This window comes from Azolla caroliniana, unplaced genomic scaffold (assembly GCF_043228905.1).
Source record: "Azolla caroliniana isolate FFs.n. ecotype wild unplaced genomic scaffold, voAzoCaro1.0.p SCAF_17, whole genome shotgun sequence".
In the NCBI taxonomy this organism is placed as follows: domain Eukaryota; kingdom Viridiplantae; phylum Streptophyta; class Polypodiopsida; order Salviniales; family Salviniaceae; genus Azolla; species Azolla caroliniana.
Window position 1 is genome coordinate 16,887,375 of NW_028230452.1, and position 24,039 is coordinate 16,911,413.

Below are 24,039 nucleotides of genomic sequence, written 5' to 3' on the forward strand. Positions count from 1 at the left end.
CAAGGGCGGAAGTGCGACTTCGAGCGTGCGGAGTTCTCGGCCCGGACGAGGAAATCAGCGGAGCCGTGGAGGCGTCTCCTTCGATGACACCTTGGGAATGCTGAGGAAGGTAGCCGGAGAAGACCTTAACGAAGACCGGACGATACCAGTATGTTCCAAAGAGATGTACGAAGTCATCGCGAACTTCAGTCGGGGGCTCGGGTCGGATCGGACGGCCCGGGTTAGCATGAGGTACAAGATTGTGGACCGGAAGGTAAGGCCAGTCGCGGCACCCTTGCCGGAGGGCAGCGAGTCCCGAATCAGAGGGGTGGCGTCGGACCCCAGTTTACGAGATCCAGCCTGCGTAGGACACACCTTCACCGACGGAACGCTCCGGGAGCTCAAAATCGGTGGGGGCGGGTTCCTACTGCCGGCGGAGGAAGACCGGTTTCGGAGAATGCTCAGAAGGCACGGGAAAGCCTTTGCATTCTCACCGGAAGAGATCAGGTGCGTAGACCCGACGATCGTGGAGCCGATGGTGATATTCACGGTACCGCATGTACCGTGGAATCTCAAGCCGATTCTAGTACCGAGAGCTCACATCCAGAAGTTGATGGAGCTGTTGAGGCAGAAAGTCGATATGGGCATTCTCGAACCGTCGAGTGCCCCATACTCGAACCGATGGTTTACCGTACCAAAGAAAAACGGAACATTGCGCTTCATTCAGGACCTGCAGCCGGTCAACAGAGTGACCATCCGGAACGTAGGAATCGGACCGACCATAGACGAGTTCGCGGAGGCCTTCGCCGGAAGGTCGATTTACTCGGTCGGTGATCTGTACTCGGGGTACGACCAGTTCCAGCTAGCCGTGGAGAGCAGAGACATTACGACGATGCGAACTCCCCTCGGCCTAGTGCAAATGTGTACCCTGCCACAAGGAGGGACCAACTCGGTGGCCCACATGGTGAATGCAATGAACAAAGTACTGAGGGATTGCATCCCGGACATCACCATGCCGTTTCTAGACGACATCCCCATAAAGGGGTGCCCGGTGGAAGAGAAGGACGAGACACTCGGGCCGGACGGATGCCGGCGATTCGTAGCAACACACATCGACGACTGCGAGAAGGTGCTACAAAGGCTAGAGGATGCGAGGCTCACCTTCTCCGGGGAGAAATCGGCCTTCGGGCAATCAGAAATCCTGGTGGTCGGGCATCTATGTGGACCATATGGCCGGAAGCCGTCTCCGGCAAAGGTAGAAGCCATCTCCGCGATGAAGACCGACTGTAGCTCGGTTACGGAAGTTCGGAGGTTCCTGGGAGCATGCGCGTTCTACCACATATGGATCCCGCATTACGCCCACGTTACGGAGCCACAATACGGGTTGCTGAAGAAGGGGCAAAGATTCGAGTGGCGAGACGAGCACACGGGGTCGGTCCGGAAGCTGAAGGAAGCTCTTACGGCAGCTCCGGCACTCCGGAAGGCTGTCTACGAGAAGGGTACCCCGGTATACATAACGGTGGATACGAGCCCGACCGGGATCGGATGGGTCGTCAACCAAGAAGACGAGGACGGCACCCGGTTCCCGATCCGATTCGGCGCTAAGGTCCTCAGTGAGCGACAACGAGGGTACGCCCAGGTTAAACGCGAACTCTGGGGTATCATTTCGGCGGTAAAGGCGGACAAAGACTACCTGATCGGGACAGAAGTGATTATCGAGACGGATTGCCTGCCGATTCTCGGCATGGTTTCCGGATGCGCGACACCGGACCTGGCGATGCTCAGGTGGATAGCGTACATCAAGTCCCTGGACCCGGAGATACGACACATTTCCGGAAAGGACAACGCCATGGCCGACATGCTTTCGAGGGCGAGGGCGGCATGGTTTCGGAGGACGAAGATGTCGGCGTGGACTTCTTCGAGGCGGCGTACGTGACGACCGATGGGACGAGCACTCCGGCACTTAACGACTTCGACGAGAGCAAGTACGACGGCGAGTGGCTCCAGATCGGTGGATTCTTGAGGACAATGACGCCGGATGCGTCATGGACGAAGGACGAGGTCAACCGGATCCGGAAGAAAGCTTACCGATTCTTTCTCCGGGACGGATTATGGAAGCACCCGAAGAAGAGGGACGGCGCTCCGCTCCGGGTGGTGGCGATGAAGGAAGAACAGGAGGAGTTGATGACGGCCTACCACGACAGCCCTTGGGCCGGACACCGTGGAACCTGGGCCACGTTCGAGAAGATAAAGGGGAAGTACTGGTGGCCGGGACTGTACCGGGACGTGCATTGATTCGTGACAACTTGCGAGAGCTGTCAGATGCACTCCATAGTCCGACACCGGGACGAACTTCACCCTACGTACCCTCCGACCATCCACTTCAAATGGATGGTAGACCTGGTAACGATGCCGATAGGAGTAGGACAGATGCGGTATCTGGTCCTGGCTCGGGAAGATCTAACGAACCAGGTGGAAGGCCGGGCCCTTCAGAACAAAACGATTGCAGCCGTATGTCGGTTCCTGCTCGAGGACGTAATATGCCGGTACGGGTGCGTCGGGAAGATCGTGGCTGATCGCGGGGAGTTGGACACCGAAGAGGCCGAGGAGCTATTCGACCGGTTAGGGGTCAAGCTCTCGCTTACCACTGCGTACAATCCAGAGGCAAATGGGAAGGTGGAGCGTGGACACGGACCGATCGTCAAGGCGTTAGTTCGGGCATGCGGAGGTCAAGTCGGGAACTGGCCGCGGCTACTGCCTTACACGTTGTGGGCTGACCGGACTATGCACAGTTCGGTAACCGGATTCATGCCGGCAGAGCTCATGTTTGGGCAGAAGCCGATCATGCCGATCGAACGTACGGTCTCCTCATGGGCAACCGTGGACTGGAGAGACGAGATGAGCCGGGAGGAACTGTTGACGGCGCGCATACGACAGCTCGAGCGGAGACCGGAGGACGTGGAGCAGGCTGCGGAAAAGCTTCGGGTGGCCAGGACGAGGAACAAAGCCCGGTTCGACCGGACGCACCGGCTCCGACCGAAGAAGATCGAGGAAGGCGACTGGGTGCTAGTCTACGACAGCAGCCTCGACAACCAGCACCGAGCGACACGGAAATTCGCAAGAAGGTGGTTCGGGCCTTACGTGGTACAAAGCGCCAACGACAACGGGACGTACCATATGGCGGAACTCAACGGCTCAAGAATGGCGGTACCGGTAGTTGGGAAGCGGATCAAGACGTTCAAGAAGCGTCACGACGACGAGCCGGATCCGGATAGCCTGGATCGGGACGACGGACGATCCAAAACCGAAGAAGAACCGACGAGTGGGGAATAAAGGCTGGACCGGTTTTCTCCGTCCCAACTCGATTTAGCGCATGCCGGTGGATGCGCGGTTAGGTGGGGGTGGATGTCGTGAAGAAAACCGTCCACAAGCGGAATCGGTGCACCAGAGCGTAGGAACCGGCTCTTCATGCACGTGCGCCTTATGTTGTACATAGGAGATCCTAGGCGGGCAGATTCGGTAGGTAGGAAGTAAAGGGGAAACGGCTCCTTCCTAGCCTATAAAAAGAAGGGAGACGAGGAGGAGAAAAGGGGATCGCGGAGAGTCGAGGACGAAGTGCTGTCGGTTTGCGTGCGAAGGCTTCTCTCTCTCTCTCTCTTTCTGGTTGCAAACGCCATAGCTTCCTTCTGCGCAGGTTTCGGGAGGCCCGCGCTGCTCTGAGGAATCCCCGAGTGCTTCCGGCAGCACCTCCAACCTACTCATTCCCCTCTGTGCGTTTACAAGCAGGTATCGGCATCTGTTCGCCGGCCTGTTCGGTTGTAACCGACTTCGTGTTTTGTTGTCTTCGTGTTCTTGTTGTTTGTCTTGTCAATACATACATACTTTCGTGTCTTTCTGTGTCGCTGTCCCACTCACGTCTTTACGTCGAAGGGCCGTGTCCCTGTGAATCTACGCTCGCACGTAGTGGGTCTCTCTCTCTCTCTCTCTCTCTCTCTCTCTCTCTCTCTCTCTCTTACTCTTCGGTACAGGACCCCCGAGGTCCCGCCTCACTCCACGCATCCGCGAGGAATACCTCGACACCGGGTAGCCAGATCAGAGCGGTAACCGAAAGCCTAGTAGTAGCCTAGACTACTAGGTAATCATTGTCTCGTAGTTAGTGTCAATCGCACATAGGAATATTGAAGTACCTGTCAGTACTTCTATCAGTCCTTATGGACTTGTATAAATAGTGTTGTTTAGCACGTTGTATGTACACAGAGTTTTAGAGTGATATTTTGAATTGAGTTTATGTTCTGCTCTCTCTCTCTCTCTCTCTCTCTCTCTTTGTCTCCCCCACGCGTATTCTCTGTGGGTTAAGCTACTCCATTTAACCTTCATTTTATTCTTTGTTGCTATCCGACTAAGCCGGTTCTGTCTAACGATTCCGCACGTTTACATTCATAGAGAGAAACTCACCAACTGGTTGTTCATCCGTCATTTTATAATTGACAAGTTCTTGAAGTGTGTGGGCTTGTTGAGCATCATTTTTAGGTTCATCGATTGTTTGTAGATACTTCCACATTTCTTGTGTGTAATTGTGAAATGCAATCCCTTTGACATCTTATAGTATGTGAGGTGAGAGTGTAATTGATTGAAATGCAATGAGCTTATGACAACATTGTAGAAAACAAGGATATATAATGGCAGGATTATGACATAGGAAACACTAGGGATCGACAACGGTTCGGTTTAGGCTTAGCCGGTTTGGCTTGGATAAGGCCAAACCGGTTAAGGCTAAAACGTTTTGGGGGTTTTCAAACCTGAACCAAACCAAACCAAACCAATCCCTAAACCGCTTTGTGAACCGGCTTGGAAACCGGTTTGGGAGAAAACAACAATACTATTACAATGAATAGTCAACTTCATACCATAATTTTATTACAATTAAATCACTTAAACAGCTTATCTGGTTTGAGCCAGTTTGGGAGGTTAAAGCCAAGCTGAACTGAGCTCAAACCGTTAAGGTAGGCTCAAGCCTAAGCCGACCCGAGCCGCTTAGCCAGTTTAGCCAAACGGTTTAGGCTTGAGCCGAGCCATAGCCAATCCCTAGGAAACACTACAAGAAAGAGATTGTTGATAGAAAATCAGTCAAAATGCTAGATATAACAACCATATCTTATTCATAAGTAGATTCCCCACATTAATGTACAAGAGTTCTCTCTTCCTCACTCTCAAAAAAAGACAACTATATGTAAATACAAACATATTGGTATATGTAGAACACTATTTATAGGGGGAAGGCCAATCAACCCAAGATCAATCATACTAAGGTAGTTTCAACCCAATCATCCAAAGTAGTAAGATACAAGGTTTTACATGTTGAAACCCTCCAAGTCCGTAGAACCATCGAGTTTCAATCCAAGGTAGTGATTGTTTTACATGTTGAAACTTTAGGCGTTCTAATAAAAACAACTCTTTATATCAGTTCAATGCGTGATACACCTATTTTTCCCAATGTCTTGAGAGTAGTTGAAATTCTCGTTAGCATCAAAAAAGAAAAGTAATGTAATGGAAGACTTTCATTGTGAAGAAAGTACACAATTATGTTTCTATTTGGTGATAATGTACACTAGATAAAGAAGTGTTGGACATTCATCATGAAGTTCATTGACACAATTGTACAAGAGGTGTTTGATAACCAGAACCTTGTTGGACATTTCCTATATGTGTCCATTGACTTTTCAATATATCTAGAACATTCTAGACTTTTCTTAATGATGACTCACATATCCACTTCTACTATGGTTTATGATGTAGTAATTGAATCCCTTGCTATAAAAAATATGGGGACATATACCCTTCTCTCTGCATCTACACCACTTATGTAAGAATGTTGGAAATTTGGTCATAACTTGAAATTTAGTGTTGAAATGACCAACATTTTACTTATTCTAGATTCAATTATTTGTTTATGAATGTTGATATTTAGAGAGTTATTGTAAAGTGTTGGATATTCTTAGATCATTGTAAAGATGCCTAGAATACTAACAAATCCTTGTTATTAGTATTTCTAACACTATTGCTAACATGTCATTGTTTTTGACAATGTGTCAAAAATGTTGGCATTTAGGAGAAATGCTGACATTTACAACAATATTGTAGAAAAAGTAGATTTGCATTCTTTTCCGACATTTTTATCGAGATGTTCTAGGTATGTAGTAGCTACTATGCCATTATGTTGTGGACTAATCACAAGGACTTAAAATTATAGCTGTAGAAACAAATAGCATGCGGAAGCAATAGAAAACAGAAAGCAGAAAATAGGTTTAATGGAGAGCTTAACAGTACGCGGGAGAGACAGAGAGAGAGAGAGAGCACACAGAAACTCAATTCAGAAAATACTACTCAGTCTGTACATCGTATGTGTTCAGTGAACACTTTTATACAAGTCCATCCGAATTGACAGAAGTGCGGTGTACTTCAATGCTCACACGAGCGTCTGACACTAACTATGAGATATTAACTCCCTAGTAGACTAGCTTCTACTTGGCTTCCGGTTACTGCTTGATCCAGCTAACCGGCTCCCCAACTCATCGGCTCACCCTTCTAGATGCCGATCCGGCTCAGGCTTATTCAGCCGATAAGGATCCACTCGAGCTTGCCGCTCAACACTCCCCCTCAAGCTCAATTTGAGGTTGAATCGTAGTGTCAGTTTCTATGGCAGCCTATCGCTCAACACTCCCCCTCCTTCTGTAGAACCGAATCGGCTGTCTCCGATTCGTTCCAGCTCTTGTCCGAATCGGTTGCTCCCGATTCGTCTTCTGGTTCCAAGCCCTTCACCACATCGGACCATGTCCGGGTCTTGGCCTTCTTCTTCCGGTTGGCTCTATCCTTCTTGACTCTACCTCCACTGCCTCTTGTTCCGACTTGTTTGGATGTGTCAACTTCCTTTGTCAACTCAGCTCCTTTCTTCTTCTTGTCTCTCCCCTTGTCGGTTCTTCCCCCACCGATGCAATCGGCAGTCTCTTTGCCTTTGCCCGTTCTGGTGGTGTCTTTGCCCATTCTCTCCCTCAAGTGTGGCACGTCGAGATGCTGAACACCAAGCATTTCAGTGAAGTGCTGCAACTTGTCCGATCCGAGCGGTTTGGTGAAGATGTCGGCAACTTGCCGATCCGTATGAACATACCGAAGTTCGACTTCATCGCTTAGGACACGCTCATGCATGAAGTGGTAGTGCACTTCGATGTGCTTTGTGCGAGCATGGAATGCGGGGTTCTTGGCGAGCTGCATGCTGCTTATGTTGTCGTAGTACATCAGGATCAGGGTTGGCACCTCGATTCTGAGGTCTTGCAACAGTCGCCGAAGCCAAATGGCTTCACAGGTGGCAACGGTAGTGCCTCGGTATTCAGCCTCAGTGCTTGACAGAGCCACTGTTGGCTGCTTTTTGTTGCTCCACGCAACAATTGCGCTACGAAGGGAAAACATATAGCCGAAAGTGGAATGACGATCTGATGCATCGCTGGCCCAGTCGGCATCCGTGTAGCCGACTAACTCTTCGGTCATACCTCGCCGATATAACATTCCCCGGTCCTTCGTGCCGCTCAAATACCACAGTATTCGATGCACGCACTGAAGATGCTCAACGGTCGGCTTCTGCATGAATTGACTAATCACACCGACCGGATAGCTGACAATTTGTCGAATATATAAGGCTTCCGACAATTTGTCGAAACCGGTTCTCATCGCAAGCCGGTCCGGAGTTGGGATAGAGCTTCTATTTCCAGTCCAAGGGTGTAGAAATAGGGCGGCATTCCGTCATGCTAAACTTGTACAACATATTCAACACATAGTGTCTTTGTGAGAGCAATATGCCATCGGGGGTTCGGATCACCTCGATCCCAAGGAAATAGTGAAGGTCCCCCAGGTCCTTCATCTCAAATGCGTCCCACAGCTGGAACTTGACTCAGTTGATTTCATCGAGTCTAGGTCCAGTGATGACTAACTCGTCAACATACAGCACGATGCAAACCGGATCGTCCGGACCTTCCTGGATGAACAACGAAGAGTCGGACTTGGAGGCCGCAAACCCCACTTACACAATCGGTGCGTAATCTTTGCATTCCAAGCTTGGGGGGCTTGCTTCAGGCCATAAAGTGACTTCTTCAGCCGGCATACAACCGACTTGTTCATCTCCGATTGAAAACTAGGAGGTTGGGTCATAAAGAACTCTTCTTCTAGATTGCCTTGAAGAAATGCATTCTTCACGTCCATCTGGTGAAGATGCCACTCCCTTGCCGTAGCAACCGCCAGCTCCACACGAACCGTCGTCATCTTCGCTATCGGAGCGAAGGTCTCGTCGTAGTCGATTCCATGGGTCTATGCGTATCCCTTTTCCACTAACCAGGCCTTGTACCAGTTAACTGAACCATCAGCGTTGTACTTTACCTTGTACACCCACTTGCATTTGATCGGTTTACTATGACAGGGAGGGTCAACCAGGTCCCATGTATTGTTGGCATCAAGTGCCCCCATCTCTTCCTCCATAGCGGCACGCCAATTTTCCTCCCTTGCCGCTTCTGTGTAGCTCTTCGGCTCACGCACTTCCACCACCTAGGTCAAGTACGCTGTCGTGAAGATTTTCAGTGATAGTGTGAAACTTGTAAGAAACATACGAAATTGAGTGTGGTTCCTCTCACGAAATATAAACAATACTAGTAAAGATACTATTTTAAATAAGTTTAATATCTTGGTACAAAAAGATAGAGGTCTTGCAGAGCTTCTTAATGTGCTTTACTACGTAGGAAACGAACATCTAAGTGTCAAGTTATGTAGGTCAGGACAAATAAGGAACCCACCATATATAAGGCAGAACAAAAGCTATTATGTTTGTGTCTATGTGAGGAGCACACATGTTCCAGAGACTTGGGCAGTTGCAGAAAGCCAACGTGAGACCCAAGAGATGGACGGTGGTGATACCCATGTAGGACACTCCATCTAGAGACTTGGGCAGTTTCGTTGAGAACCAACGTGGGACCCAAGAGATAGATGGTAGGAAATGAATGTAAAATTGAAAGGCAAAAAAATAGAATTTAAAATTTGGATGTAATGGATGTTATGTTTTTTTTCAAGACTTTAAGAAGAAGAAAAAATCGTTCTCCATTTGATTATATATCTTGTCTCTCAAATCTAAAGTTAAAAGTTCGATCTTATCTCTCTCACTCTCTATCTCTCACCATATTCATTTTATCTCAATCTCTCTCCCTCAATCCATCTTAAATCCTTTCTCGCTAAAGCTAGAGCGTGCTTCGAGTCCTTCCGGTCTAGAACCCCGGCGGTTCCGCCTCACGATCCACACATAGTGTCAGATCTTCACGACATAACCAAGTGGTGAACCCAATGTGAAAGAGGCGGCAGGAAGGATCAAATCAAGGATCAAGCGATATTTGGAGATGGCGTCCTCAAGAAATCAAGCGGGAGACTTCGAAAGGATGATGATGATCGTCGAACAAATGATGAGATCTCGAGACAATTATGCGAGCGTGGAGAAGGCCGTTGACCGTGTCGTGGAGCTCGAGGGACAATTCGACGGAAGGAACATTACGAAATTCCTTGATGCATACAAAAGGGAGATGAATCAACGGGACGTGGCTGAAGCTTGTCAAATCACAAGCTTCAAGAGAGTTGTTGCCAACAACATCCAAAGGCGCGTCATCGAGCTTCAAGAAGGGAAGACAACGTGGTCGGTGTTCAAGAAAGCGATATTAGCGGAGTTTGCGATGGAAGATTTGTCGAGGATGACTCGACATGCCTTGATGAAGTGGATAGAAAAGAAGAATAAGAAAATCAGCGCTTCGAGGGTGTACGACGAATTCGACCAAATGTTTCGTCGTCTCCCCAACACGGACCAAGTGTTGCTTGAAGAGGACAAGACTTTGTACTTCTTGAAAGCTGTGGACATGAAGGATAGACGAGAATTGCAGACTCTTCTTGAAGACGATACCCAAGCAAATGGGCTTGTAGCGGACTAGATCGCAGTGAAGCGGGCGTGCAATAGGCTCGACAAGCGTCGCCAATGGGTTGATGACACCGACTTGACGGGATCAACTGTCACGGAGAAAGAAAGACCGCCGAAAGTAGTTGAGCCGCCAAAACAAAGTGACGTGGAAGAAAAGAAGATTGGTGAGGACATCATCGAAGAACTAGCGAAGAAGTTCGAGATGGTCACGCTAGCCATCGAGACTAGAAGACCCCTACGGGTGAATTTCGGAAGAGGAGGAATGAAGAAAGCTATGGAGGATGCCGATGCGACTCATGTGGATGTGATGCACTATGCTACGTTGGCCAGAATAAGAGTCGGGAAAGACAAGACTGAAGCTGCTAGAGCGGGAGCAAAGTTTTGGACTTCCGTTTTCGAATATGAGAAGAAGGGAAAAGTTATTTCGAATGAAGTAGAGCTTGCGGATCGAAGTGTACAAAGTATAACCGGATGGTCGGATCCGGTGGATGACAACACCATACTCGCGGAGGTGATGTGTGACAACCATGAGGTGTTTGTTGAAGAAAAGAGAAAAAGAATAGAAGAGCAAGGCCCATCAAAAAGACATGAAACAAGGAACGCGAAAAAGAAGGAAGATGCGGAGACAAGTCGAGCTTTACAAATAGAAGAACGAGAATCAAGCCGAAAAGGAGAGCTGAGCATACGAGTCGAAGAAACCATACGACCCATGAAGATTGGTGTCGAAGACCCCGCTCGGAGGACAAGGGCTATGCCTACCTATAAGCTACGGCCGGACATAGAGCAGAAGACGGACCTAAAGAAGATTCTCGAAGAACGTGTTCTTGATAGCCACGTGACTTTGTCCTTGAGGGAATTGCTTGGCATTACGAAGGAGTTCCACGACATGATTGTGGACCTTGTAAAGCGAAAAAGGCAACAATCGGACGAAGATGAAGAGAAGCCACTAAAAGCGAAAGCGAATGCCATAATGATGGCAAGAGAAGAAGTCGATGAAGAAATGGTGGACAACCACTATACTCGACCTCATTGGGCACGAGTGACAACGGAGACGCCCGTGAAGATCGGGGAGAAGAAAAAGACCGTGGTAGCCTTGATCGACCACGGCTCAGAGATCAACCTCATGTCAATCGACTTCTACAAAAAAGGAAGATGGCCAATTAATACAAATCACGGATGGAAGATTTGTGCGGCAACAAAGACTACGGAGGACTTGTACAGAGCTTGTCCCAATGTTAAAGTCACGATCGGGGATGTGGAGATGGATCAACACTTCTTCGTGCAAGAATCGGCGTCGCATCCTGTCATCCTAGGACAACTGTATATTACATCATCTCGGAGGGAAACCAAAGTGTTTGACAATGGTGCGGCATTTGCTCGAATAAAGAGTCTTGACAACCAAGGATCTGTTCAATTCCTAATGGTGCGAGATAATCATGAAAGAAATCGAGATAGTCTTGGAGGCGAATCCTTGGATTTTTAGAGCGGACTATTGAAGCATGGGGCACAAATACTCCGAGCGATCACAAGTCCCCACAAGAAAATAGAGCATGTGGATTGTGAGGAGAAGCAACATGTGTCACACCTATTGAAGCTACCTATAAGCTACATTCGAATATCCATCATCGTGATGAGCTACGACTGACATACCCGCTTACCATACACTTCAAATGGATGGTGGATCTGGTCTCAATGCCAATGGGAGTGGGACAAATGAAGTGCTTAGCTCTGGCAAGAGAAGACTTGACAAATCAAGTGGAAGGACGAGCCTTGACAAATAAAACGACGTCAACTATTTGCAAATTTCTACTCGAAGAGGTTATCTATCGATACGGATGTGTGGGAAAGATAGTTGTCAATTGAGGGCAGTTGGATGCACATGAAGCATCGAAGCTCTTCGAACGACTAGGTGTGAAGCTCTCCCCCACGACTGCCTATAATCCAAAAGCGAATGGGAAGATCAAGCGAGGGCATGGACCTATTGTCAAAGCCACCGTACGGGCATGCAACGGTCGAGTAGGGAATTGGCCACGACTATTACCTATGCCTTGTGGGCCTACAGAACGACACACAACTCGGTGATGGGGTATATGCCAACAGAGCTTATGTATGGGCAAAAGCCGGTAATACCCATCGAAAGGACGATCATCTCATGGGTAGCGATACCATGGGAGAACGAGATGAGCCGAGAAGAGTTATTAGCGGCACGGATAAGGCAACTTGAAAGGAGACCTGAAGATCTAGAAAAAACGCGAAAGATCTTGGAGGCAGCCCGACTGAAGAACAAAATTCGGTTCGACAAGACGCATCAACTACGTCCCAAGAAGATCGAAGAAGGAGATTGGGTATTGGTCTACGACAACAGCCTTGACAATCAACACAATACAACAAGGAAGTTCGCAAGAAGATGGTTCGGACCGTATATAGTGATAAGTGCCAACGACAATGCAACATACCACCTTGCGGAGCAAGAGGGATCAAGGCTGGCCATACCCATTACGGGGAAAAGAGTAAAGATTTTCAAGAAAAGACAAGATAAGGATCCTAACCTCGATCACCTCAACGATGAAGATACTACAACGGATGCGAATGAAGACGTGGAAGAATCTAATTGATAACCGTCGCTGAAATCTTGCACTCTCTCTTCTTGGCATGTACCAGAGGACATGCGGTTTGGTGGGGATGGATGTCGTGAAGATTTTCAGCGATAGTGTGAAACTTGTAAGAAATATACGAAATCGAGCGTGGTTCCTCTCACAAAATATAAACAATAATAGTAAAGGTACTATTTTAAATAAGTTTAATACAAAAAGATGGAGGTCTTGCAGAGCTTCTGAATGTGCTTTACTACGTAGGAAACAAACATCTAACTGTCAAGTTATGTGGGTATGAATTTTGCAAAGAAGAAGAGAAAAATATGTGATATCCCACATAGACAGGACAAATAAGGAACCCACCATATATAATGCAGAACAAAAGCTATTATCTTTGTGTCTATGTGAGGAGCACACATGTTCCGGAGACTTGGGCAAATGCAGAAAGCCAACGTGAGACCCAAGAGATGGACGGTGGTGATACCCATGTAGGACACTCCATCTAGAGACTTGGGCAGTTGCGTTGAGAACCAACGTGGGACCCAAGAGATAGATGGTATGAAACGAATGTAAAATTGAAAGGTAAAAAAATAGAATGTAAAATTTGGATGTAATGGATGTTATGTTTTTTTTCCAAGAATTTAAGAAGAAGAAAATTCGTTCTCCATTTGATTATATATCTTGTCTCTCAAATCTAAAGTTAAAAGTTCGATCTTATCTCTCTCACTCTCTATCTCTTGCCATATATCATTTTATCGCAATCTCTCTTCCTCAATCCATCTTAAATCCTTTCTCGCTAAAGCTAGAGCGTGCTTCGAGTCCTTCTGGTCTAGAACCCCGGCGGTTCCGCCTCACGATCCGCACATAGTGTTGGATCTTCTCGACAACGTATAGTGATGCGCCATGTACTCATTGTACCCGTACCGCTTAACAAGTTCCTTCTAACGGTTTGACCAGCGTAACCCACCGTTACCCGGTTTGAGGCCCTTCTTGGCCGGTTCGGTCTTTTGTGCCAAAGAGACGTCATTTTCCTTTCCGGAGTCGGATACGCTCTAATCCGACTCATCATTACCGGTTTCATAATCCGACATCTTCTTCTTCCCCTTCTCTTTGCGCGTGAACCGTCTCCTCGGTTCCTTGCGCAGGGAGAGCACAACGGAGTCTTCACTACTCGCCGGTTCCTCTTCTGACTGGTCGGATTGACCCAGTCTCTCGTTCGACCCACTCAACCGAAACGATTCCGGACTCTTTTCTTGAGTCCCGGATCCATCATCGTCTATCTGGACCGGTTCACACTCACTAGCCTCATCCTCTGATATTGGGTCGGGGTCGGAAGTCGGAGCCGGTAAGGCATACCATGATGCCCTCTCATCAAACTCAACATCGCGACTAACTCGAACCTACTTCGTCCGGGGGTTATAACACTTATACCCCTTTTGCTCATGTGAGTAGCCGACGATGACGCACTTTTCCGATTTTGCATCGAGCTTCCTCCGCTTCTCATCCGGCACATGCACATATGTTGTGCTGCCGAAAATCCGAAGGTGTCTCAAATTCGACTTGCGCCCAAAATACAACTCATGTGCAAACACCTTGTCACCGATCCGGTTTTGGATGTACACGGTCGTCCGAACCACGTCCCCCCAGTAGAAATGGGGCATGCTCTTCTCTTCTAGCATTGCCCTTGCCACGTCGACAAGCGACCGATTCTTCCTTTCGGCCACACCATTTTTTGTTGTTTACAAAGATTAGGTTTTCTTCTTGCGAAAGCGAATGACGGCTGCAAAGGTTCTCAACCCTCACGCTCTGATACCATGTAGAAACAAATAGCATGCGGAAGCAGTAGAAAACAGAAAGCAGAAAATAGGTTTAATGGAGAGCTTAACAGTACGCGGGAGAGACAGAGACAGAGAGAGAGCACACAGAAACTCAATTCAAAAAATACTAATCAGTCTATACATCGTATGTCTTCAGTGAACAGTTTTATACAAGTCCGTCCGGACTGACAGAAGTACGGTGTACTTCAATGCTCACACGAGCGTCTGACACTAACTACGAGATATTAACTCCCTAGTAGACTAACTGCTACTTGGCTTCCGATTACTACTTGATCCAGCTAACCGGCTCCCCAGCTCACCGGCTTACCCTTCTGGATGCCAATCCGGCTCAGGCTTATTCAACCGATCCGGATCCAGTTGAGCTTGCCGCTCAACAATAGCTTTACGTCAAAATAAAAATATGCATTTTCAATTTAACGTCGATATCCACTGTAGATAAGTTTTTCAAAGAAGTTTCCACTCAATTAAAAGCTTACAACAATACTAGAAGTAGTAATTTTGATTTCAATTTGAATATCAATATACAAACGTTTAGCAATATTGTATTAATCATCATTATAAACATTGAAGAAACTTATTTTATATACAAATTTATTATATGGTGGAGGCCTTGGCCCTTTATTACAATGGCAACACAATCTTGACAAAGCAGAAAACCTTACATATAAAAAGCAAAACAATGTAGATGTTCACACAAGCATTAACTACACTATTATGAAGTACTCATATTAAAGATTCACCAATTAGAGCTTGCATCCTTCCATATGAAGATCATGTGATTAGCATCCTTTTGGTAACATCCGCAATGAGTGTCCGTCACGTGATGAGCCACCTCCATTTGTTCCCATAATGGGTGGATACCAAAATCTTTCCATCGTGTCAAGCATTTGTTAGCACCCATATAAGGGCTTGAGAATGTACATATCCACCAATCTTTACCATCATTTGTGAAAGGTATTGCAGAATCGTTGTCATACACACGCAATCCGATTCCCCCCGAAACACCAGTGAACAAGGCAAAATCTTTGTTACAGACAAAAAATGTTTTAGAGGACCCAGGTGGGATACTTCCAAATGGTTGCGGTGGCCAAAAGCGTCCACAGTCAAACCAACTGTCCTTCACTTCAACGCGTTGGTTGCTTGACATGTTCATCAATGTTATTTGGAGATATCGTGTTTTTTCACTCACTTCTGAAGGTGTTGAGTTCTGCCACTCACCGACAACTGACATCACTGTACTCAATACACTAGCACCTGTAATCACCGCGCTAAGTGCCATTCTTACAAATTAGTATTATTTAGTGATTACAAAATATGTATAAATTATTAGTGCCCCAAAGGAAATAAGAGTGTGTATCTCACAAATGTCTATGATCTTTTGTTTAAATTGTTCCTCTATATATAGGCATTTTAGCCGATGACATCCCCTACTCTTGGGGCCCAAAAGACTGAAACACAAAATAGACGAAAATTTTACGAGTCCAACAAGATATTTCTCTTAGAGCAAGTTATATATCGACATATTTTAATGCATGATAGGAGGTTTTATGGAAACAATATTTCATAACCCATGGATGCTAGTACGAAAGATGCTACTACTATCATGAGCATTTAATAATAAGCTCATTGACTCATTAAGTTTGGACGAGAAAATGCCAAATTTGGGACCAAGTCTCTCGATACTTCACTAGAATTATTGAAGCTTGGGAATTAATCATAGCCTTTGAAATGCAAAATTGATGCAACACATTGGAATTTGACATTGAGCATCTGCAATTGATGCCATGAATAAACCATTGATGCAACGCATCAAATGGTGATGCTTGACATCAATGTTTGATTCCATTGACTACTAATAAGTCTTGGAACAAAAATAAAATGTGCGGCATCAACAATTGATGCTAGTCATCAATATTAGATGCCAAAATTTTTTTGTAGATGCTTTTGATATAAATTTTGATGGGATTGATTAAAGGTATTAACTTTTCCTTTTTCATTTATATTTTGACATGTTTGTGAAGCTTTGGGTACCTCCATCTCTTTTTGACATATCAACATGTTTTTTAACAAATTCCATGGTACTTTGCAATCACTACACCATTTCCAGATATAAGCAGTCAATCTTTGCATGTGCCCTAACCAATTTGTCGCTATATATGTTTAGAGTACAAATGTTCAACACAAAGGTCATTGATATCATCCATAATATGCATTTGGTACATTGCCATAATTAAGGATCTCTCTCCCATATACATTGAAATGTTGACATGGAAACCCCTAAATTCATACATTCACAAAGGCAACATATTTGTTCTGCTTGTTGATAGCCATTTACATACATCTTTTGCCATGGTACCGCTAGAGCACTAATAGGATCTTCTCAATTTTGTTCGTCAATAAATCATGACATAGTATAATTAGCCTCAATGGATGACAATTATTAATGTGTTCCTCATCCTCTCCCATCACATAACGTATGTGATTTATTGATCTCCCACTCATGCAATTATTGAAAAATCAAAACAAAGGATTGGCTAAATATTATGTGCCCTAAAAAATAGCATTGGATATTAGTTAATAGGACATTAGCTAACTAATAAAAAAAAGTGACTTATCTAACTTAAAATGAGTAGCTAATTAGTTGACTAGCTCATCGGTAATGTAACATTTTAATCATCATAGCTCTAATAGTTTAGAGATCAATAATAACTAGTGATCTCGGTTTATTCACAATTACTTAGCTACTAGCGAATTAGCTATTAGCTAGCTCCTAATAGTTAATGTTATTTTTTAGCTAATAAATTACATTAGCTATTGGTAATACAATTAATAAATGGTGATTTTAGTTAATAACTGGTTACCTTAGCTTATTAGCTATTGATTACCTAATGTCTTAGCTATTAGTCAACTTCTAACAATTTAATTATCAAGCTAACTCACAATGAGTAGCTAATGGCTAATATAGGTATTCTAGTATAACTCTAATAGTTATAAAATAAACCATTTAATGTTTTCTTGTTATCTATTAGTCACCTATTAGCTAATTAGTTATGGCTAAGTGATCATTGCACTCATCCAAGTATCGAAATCCAAGGGTTTCCAAAGTTTCAAACGAAAGTAACATGGTTGTTGCACTAGTGTCTACTGTGACTAACAAGGGAACTTGTTGGATATGATATGGCAAGTAGAGTATGTAGGGTTCAACATTGGCAATACCTTGGCATTTAAGTTTAGTTTAGAGTATTTCGAAGGTCAGTTTCGAGTCATGTAGAGCTCACTTCAGATTTCTACAACCAAACTTACATGTCACTTTGTTTGAAAATGAGTCAACATTCCAATGTGAGTGGACTATAGTAGCACTTCAATATACTCATGTTGACAAACCCTGGCAGATCAAGGAGTAAAATGCATGCTTTTGTTTTTGTGAATGTGGTGATGATATAAGGTCCTCCACCTTGGGGTTTGAGTTACTTTTTATTTATTTGGAAGGATAATTTCCCCCTCCTTCCAAAACATTATTTTGGCATTCATGCAAGCATGCCATTTGGTAATCATGCATAACTTTGTATGAGGTGGCACCATTCCATAATCTGTATATTATCTAGATTATCTTTGCTAGAATAAATATAACATTGACACGTGTCTTTAACTTGTACTTAATTGTTTCTAATTGATGTATACTTCTTCTACTCGAGAGCATCATATGACCTTCTTAATAATTGAGCACGCGTGTTGTAGCCAAACCTCCAACTTTGATACCACATTTTTGGGTTTGCAACAGCATGTACAAAGGTATAAGGCCAATGTGTGAACGCTAGTGCTAGCAATTCTATCACCAAAAAGAAAGACCAACAAGCCATTTTTGCAAAATAAAAAAACCCAAAAAGGTTAACAAACACATACACATGGAGAACTATAAAAGAGAAGGAGAAGAGAACACAAGAGCAACGACACACTAAAAGTGGTGCCAAAGCTATGACACGATTATTTGTATTGTTACAACAAACATACAAATACAAACCCACCTTGTCAATAACCCCTAGTTCCTATCCTTTTATGTTGGGAACGAAACGTGTTCACATTGGGCTTGCTCGGCCAATTGGCATTTTCTATCCAATGTGGATTGATTACAACAATCTTTGCCTCATCTCTTTCAATCACATGAACCTTAGGCTTTTCTCCCCCTCCCATCTTTGTAAGTGCGAGAGAATAATGCCCAACTGGCATGCTATTGTGCCGAGCATCACATAATGAAACCTCCTTGTGGCATGACCGGTCTCACAAATGGTTGTTCACAAGATCCCAAGCTTTTCACTGCCACATGAAGATGTATTACTCCTTGACACGATCATATGTGACACGAGGGTTGATCGTACGCCATTGCCATTGCCATGAACGTGATGGCATGAGCATAATCGTCACATGACTATGACCATGGTCATTGCCATTGCCATGACAAGGATGTCATGACCGTTATTGTCACATGACCGTGACCATGGTCATTGTCATTGCCAACTCGTGTCTATTTTATACCAAATCATAAATAGGGTCGGGGAGGGAATCGCAAGCATGGACGATGCAAGTTGCTCAAAGGAAGGCGTGTGTGATCTGCAGCGTCGGATTTGGATAAGAAAGAACGCGCAAAAAAAATCTGCTAGAGGGTCGCCCAACCCTAACCGTTGTAGGTTGCCCAATCGCCCAACTATTTTAGAACAATAAATGACGTACTTAATAAGAATATTATTAAAATGTAATGGTTTAGTGGTTAGAGTTACTCCATTTGGTTATAGGTGCAAGGTTCAAATCTATTTTCTTGTCTTATTAAGAAGAGAGTTTATTTTGCTTATTGGTAAATTTTAATATCATTTGGGTTTTATTTTTTTCCATAAAAACTATACTCCATTGGTATTAAAATTAACAATGCCAATGGCATCCTACAAATTGTACATAATAGTTTCCACTCCACAAGTAACTATCATAAAAAGGACCAAATATAATCGATGACATTTGGCAATATAAGGCTATTTATATCCATGAAAACTCTCTCAGCCTTGGCCAACAAGACCCATTCTCAACATATAAACAAATTCCTGCGGTCCAAGAGAATACATATCTTGGTGGTAATCCTAGTCAACATACCCTGGCTAGTAGTCTAAAAACTCCATGTTTGCATTTGGTTCCACATATACTGAAGTTGTTCACCATCACCTGGCTTTCCACTAGGTGATGCTATTTGACAAATGTTTGGTACACATCAATTGAAGACACAAAAGTAGTCCATGATGCACCTGGCGCTTGGGGTAAAACGTGATGGGTTGCCTTGGATAGGCCCCCATCTATCATCTCCCATATCAAAATGATCATGTCCTTCATCTCCACGACAATTGAAAATGTACTTGTAATTAATCTCCCTATAAAACAAGATGAACTGTGTCCTCCTCGCCTCACACCATCTGCTTCGATCCCCACACCATCTTCACTCAACCTTAACAGTAAACAAAATTATGCTTCATTCGGTCCGCGTCAACCATCTCGTCGCTTACTACCAAGGTCCTGTACACATAACAACAAAATGAGTCTAGTGTGATTCTCATCCCCTCATGATTTGCTTCGGTCCCCCCAACCATCATCACTCCTAAAAATAGACAAATTGCTTCATTCAGTCCACATCAACCATCTCGCCGAATATCACCAATGTCCTGTGCAAATAACAACAAAATAAGTGAAAAATGATTCCTCATCCCCTCATGATCTTCTTCATCCCGAACACCAACACCACTCATCCTTTCGTCGTGACAAACATGCTTCAAACCCCATTGCCATCATCCCACAACCTATGAGAACCATAATATCTTCTTAACTCAGCCCATATTTGGAGCATCTCGTTGACCCTCTTGCCATCACATTGATTACCACGATCCTGTATTGACAACAAAACATGAGTGAAAACAAAAATTCCTCACCTTCTCATAATAATCTGCTTCAGCCCCCACACCAACATCACTCATCCTGATCACAAAAATAAAAAACCAGCTTCCTCATGTCCCCATCCACCATCTTGCTATCTCCGATTATCTCAAGATTCCCGCCTATTACCACTAAAATCTACCAAGGTCCTGTGCAAATAACAAAAAATAAGTGAAAAATGTTTCCTCATCCCCTCATGATCTGCGACAACCCTCACACCATCACCACTCATCCTCTTGACATAACAAATATGCATCAAACCCCATCGCCATCATCCCTCAACCTATGCGAACCATAACATCTTCATAAGTCAGCCCACATCTGAAGGAAGCATCTCGCTGACCTTCTTGCCATATCGCTGATTACCTCGAAAATCATGTACTAACAGCCAACAAATGGGTGGAAAAAAATTCCTCACCTTCTCATAAAAATCTACTTAAACCCCCACACCAACATCACTCATCTTGATCGCAAAAACAGAAAACCAGCTTCCTCATGTCCACATCCACCATCTCGTTGTATCTGAATATCACAGGAATTCCGTTGAATACTGCTGAAATCCTGTACTAATAGCCAAAATTGAGTCAAAAAAATTTCTTACCTTCTTATACTACACTGCTTCAATCCCCACAACATCATTCATCATCCTCAAGTCCACATCCACCATCTGGCTATCTTCGATTATCATCAACACCTTGTACATTAAAAGAGCCTTCCTACATGCCGCAACAACCTCCTCCATTTGGGTTTTCTTCTTCTTCAACTTCTTTCTTTTTTAGGGTTTTGATATTTGGTTTTGGGATTTTAGCAACTAACAATTGATTCTTGCATGTATATTAATTTATTCCTCCCATCAACGAGGAAGAGATTAATATATGATTGATTCAATATGTGAAGCTTATCGATCAATATATGTGCTACATATCAATCACACTAAATATTGGCAATACAACATTTCTTTCTAGTGCAACTTTTCCTTAGATTATATAGTTGGCAAGAAAAATACAAATGCAAAACCAACTTACTATAATAATGAAATATGTTTCAAATCAAACCACTATTACACATAAGGTTCAAATGATGTTTCAAAAACACAATAATTCATTAGACTAAAGGAAAGTAATGCAAACAGTTCTACATTAGGGTTTAGGGTTTAGGAAAATAATGGAAACAATTCTACCATATTTCACTTAGTGGAATATGTTATTAAACCCCAAAATGCTTTCTTCTTTTCATATTTCATCTATTTAGTCAATATTGTACCTCTTGTTACATGCAAATGAGCACAAATTCAACTGTGACATACTTGAAACATAAAACTTAAAACATAAATCAATGTATGACATACTTGAAACATAAACCTTAAAACATAAATCAACATATGGCATACTTGAAACATAAAACTTAAAACATAAATCAACATATGACATAATTGGAACATAAAATGTAAAACATAAATCAACGCATGACATACTTGAAACGTAAATCAACCACATTACTTATGGCATTATATGATGTCAAACTTTTATCGATGACTATCGCATTTGGCCTCACATTGGACATCCATGCAAATATGACTCTCAAGCAAGTTTCTAAAGCTACTTTCTCATGGTTTGATCCCTTATCAAAACTACATATCATGTACCATAATGGGATGCCAATTCTTATGGCGTTTGGGGCCTCATCTACATATAATGGCAACCCAAATTAGTTTGTTTTAAATGTGGAGTTGATTTCCCAAGAGTTGTTTACTGACAATCACTCACACATCTCTAACATCCATTCATCTTGAAGCAACAAGATGAACAGTTGCCTTGCGGGAGATCCAAAATCACCAGGCAAGTAAGGTTGTACATGAACCACCTTCCCAATATCTCGAAGTGCATAGGCATCTTGCATTATCAAAGACCAATCAACCTCTAACATGGCACTCCCAATTTTTAACTTGTTGGCCAGATTATGGACCTCCTTTGGTATCATAAAGAACCTATAACTCACAAGGTCCAATGGACAAGCCTTGGACTTATGATATGCTTCCTTACGCATGGTCATCCATGCCACATCTTGTGCAAATCCAACATAAAAAATATCATCTTTGCAACAACTTAAAACATTTGGGTGTGCCGGCAAATAGTATACATCCGGTCTACTTCCCGGTACATGACCTGTATGTGGTCCATATATTGAAATAGTCATGGTCCCATTGTCAACCCCTTCATTCCTTCAAGCGTCCACATGAAAAGTACCCCCACATCGAGATGAAAGCTTTCTACGTCGAATGCATGGATATTGCCGTATGGGCACACCGGCTTGGTGACAAGCATACCTAGTCACACGTGCACCCCTTGCGACCCCTTGCCTCTGTAATTAATTGGAGGATAATTAACTCTAATTGCCAACAAGGGGGTTTAGGGATTAATGTGACTTAAAATGTGATTAATTTATTCCTTAATATGGCCATTTTTTGCCGTTTTTATTTAATCAGGTTGGGCGACCTGTTTATGAGAAGAGATGTTTTTTAAGAGGGTTGGAAGACCTGATTTAGGTCACATGATTAATAGGTTCGGCGACCTATTTAATAGGTTAGGTGACCATATTAAAACAGGTTGGGCAACCCGTTTATGAGAATCGATGTTTTTTAAGAGGGTTGGGAGACCTACAATAGGGTAACCTGAGTAATAGGTTGGGCGACTTGTTTAATAAGTTGGGTGACAATATTAAAATAGGTTGGGCAACCTGTTTATGAGAAGAGATTTTTTTTAAGAGGGTTGGGAGACTTGATTTATACAATAGGGGGACGCGAGTAATCGGTTGGGCGATCTGTTTGATAGGTTGGGTGACTATATTAAAACAGGTTGGGCAACCTATTTATGAGAAGAGATGTTTTTTAAGAGGGTTGGGAGACCTGATTTACGAGAAGATATATATTTTAAACAGGTTGGGAGACCATATTTAAGAGGGTTGGGTGACCGGAATAGTTATGAAATAACATATATATGAAAACAACGTATCTTTGAAAAACAACATACACAAATCACACTATGACTGAGAAAACAACATATCTTTGAATCTAAAACATATGTATGAAAACAACATATCTTTGAAATAGAGCAGACACAAATCATAGTATGAGAGAGAAAACAACATATCTTTGAATCCAAAACAGGTTTAGAGGCAAGAGTCCAACATTGGAGATTACCAAGATTACCAACACTTGAGATAAAAAACTTTTCCATTTATCGGTTTTTTTTCGATATACAATGAGTCGCTACTCGCTATACAAAAAGTGGTGACCCATATTACAACATCCGTGTATAACAAAATATAATACCACATGTACAACATCCGCTCCACTACAAATAATATGATGATATTTACAATATTTGTCGTATACATAATATCCATTATATGATAGCCAATCTCTAATATTTGTGGCCATGAGAGCCATGATAAAATTTCTATAGCCAATCCAAAATTTACAATATGGGGTCACCAGTCACAAGTGCAAATCCCAGTACCCTTCGTGCCCACTCATCCACATGAATCCAAAGTGAATCCACTTTGCGTTTGGTGAACCACATCTCTGTGCCTTGTCACCAAATATGTACAAAAACCCAGCTATACAAAAACCACATGAATAAGACATTTGTAACTACACTTATAAAAG